At 50.8% G+C, this 2,500-nt stretch overlaps 1 protein-coding gene across 1 annotated transcript in view; it reads left to right on the top strand.

The window, feature by feature from the left end:
- LOC310817296 (testican-2) overlaps positions 1–2,500 on the top strand; it is a gene marked incomplete at both ends in the record, with an annotated part of 34,162 nt that overhangs the window by 9,106 nt on the left and 22,556 nt on the right. The gene's annotated exons all lie outside the window — the stretch shown is intronic.

Genomic DNA, 2,500 nt, shown 5'->3' with positions numbered 1-2,500 from the left:
AACATTGATCGTGTGCGATGCTGACTCTAGCAAGTCCCTCTCCGTTCTTTTCATTTTTCTCAAATGTCACACAGAAGAACAGTGAGGTTTAGCGATGTTCTGTGATGATATTGGACTAAAAAGAACAGAACCGACGATTGTTTTAGAGCCTTTGTGTGTTTCAGCCGCAGAAAACCAGTCCGGAAATAGCTTTAACCTTTCCCTCAATGAGGAGATAGAATGTGTGAAGACTAATATCCTTAATCACTCGGAAAGACGTACATCCAGCGGCACGAGGCACGTCTTTCGTTTGGTTTTGAAGACGTGTTTCTTTTTGTCAAATATAGTTTTCATAAACAGTTTTTTTTATATAGGCTTTCAAAACTGCGGTAAACTGACTCAGAGGAACCAGAGGTCAGCAAACTTCTTGAACACAGAACGCAGACGAACTGTACATTATTCGTGCTGCAGTGAACAAAGCCGTGGTCTAATCCATGTGGGACTAGGAAATAGAACATTTGTTTGTCCGAATAAACAGGCCGCATCGTGCTCCACAACAAACAGCTTCTCCGGCCCTTTTATTTATCCGGCGTTCCGCTACTCCGTACTTGATTTCTTAGGTGTTTCTATCCATTATGCAACACAGGATTTAACAACCTATTTCCAACGTCCTTTTAACGGGGAGTGCAGAGCGCTGAATAGAGCAAACATTAGTCACAAACCGACCACTTACGTTCTGTCTTTGTTAACGAGAGAGCATTTTAATAGCCTTTGTGGGATGCACGGATACATCCAGCCAGAGCTATACTCCACAGTGAAACGCATTGGTTATTCATGTGGACATAGAGCCCACACGGTTCAACTTGTCTTATTATGCTTTCTCTCTCTGGCTGGAGGATCTGCTTATATCGTATGCAAAGGCAGCAGCACAGCTCAGCAGGAGACACGCTCCTGCATAAAGCTCCCTCAGCTCTCCTCCCCAGGGGCCTCTCGGTGGAGCTCGACCAGGAGACTCTCCTTCTCTCCTCTCCCTTTCCATTACTTTGTTTTGCAAATGGAGGGGAGTAATGAGTTGCCGCTGAGGCGTCAGAGCCTGGCTCCACCAGGGAGCTTAGGGCCACCGGTTCGGTCCAGGCAGCCAGGGCCGACTGGATTCCATTCCCCAGCATCCTTCTCTGATTGCTCCACCTCTCGGTATGTACACTACCACGCTCCCTCCTGCACCGGTGTCTCCTCACATGGGGACTGGCCTGGGACCGGCCTGGGACTGGCCTGAGCCTGGCCCGAGCCCGGCCCGAGCCCGGCCCGCCTTTGATGTGTCGCCCTGCCAATGATTAGAGAAGCAGGTTCCCAGTTGGAGAAGCATTTAAAGGCACGCGGGGAGGGAGGCTCTCAGTCTCTCTGTGATGCAACGTCCTGAAATGCTGTCAGGTTCACCAAAAGTCTCAAGCAAACGCGGCTCCTTCTTGATGTTTTCTTTCTCTCCCTCTTTGTTGTTGCGGCTGGAAACAGTCCATAAGCCCCCCCCTCCCCCCACCCCTCCCTCCATCCCCCCCACCCCTCCCTCCACCTACCTCCCCCACCCCCCACCCTCCCAACACTCCCTCCCCCCACCATTTAAATTCTTTATGCATAATGAACCCCGTCCAAACCTTTTAGTCCGATGCTCACTTTGTAAAGAGGCTAGTCGGTGGCTCAGGGGAGAGAGAGAGACAGAGAGAGACAGAGAGAGAGAGAGAGGGAGAGAGAGAGAGAGAGAGAGAGAGAGAGAGGGAGAGGGAGACAGAGAGAGAGAGAGAGAGAGAGAGAGGTACAGTACGGGTACAGACAGAGACTTGTACTCTAGATTGTACTACAGCATGTTCTGCATTGCAGGTATGCCCCCGACACAGCGAAACACAACAACGGCGAGCGCCTGTAGCCCGCAGGCCCCGCCAACACTTCCCTCCTCTGCTCACATGACCAATTTGATCCATCTCCGCCTTGCTCCGCCTGCGTCTTAATCCTCTGGCAATCTCCCGGAACAGAGACGCCTCAATATTCCTCTGACACAATCTTATAAATCACCTGTTTTCCATGCCGGGTGAAAGCCGCACACATGTACGTGTGTGCATGTATGCAATCATCTTTAACGATCGATAGTACAATCACACTTTGTGTCAGGCTGTATCGCAGTGAATAGGGGTGTGATGATGAGCTTGTCACGGCTGAGTGAAAGAGAAACAGCGAGCGGACTTGCTGTGCCGACACAGACAGCCCCTGGAATTGGTAGGAGAGAGAAAAATGGATGGGTGGGGGTGGGGGGGACGTCACACGTTCTCACTTTGCCTGACGCACAAAACCTGTTTTATGTCCGAGTGAAAAATGCTCCAGTAGGCGTTTGCTATTCGGAATTGGCGGTGTCTGGTCAGACAAACACAGGGCTACCTTTTTTGAGACTCTAATGCATTTCTAAGTGGATGGCTCTGTGGTGGGTCTGCACCACCTTTAGCATCTCCTCCTCTCCTCCGCCTCTCTGCCT

The sequence above is a fragment of the Argentina silus genome, assembly GCF_951799395.1.
Source record: "Argentina silus genome assembly, chromosome: 16".
Classification (NCBI taxonomy): Eukaryota; Metazoa; Chordata; class Actinopteri; order Argentiniformes; family Argentinidae; genus Argentina; species Argentina silus.
This window is presented reverse-complemented; position numbering and strand designations above follow the sequence as displayed.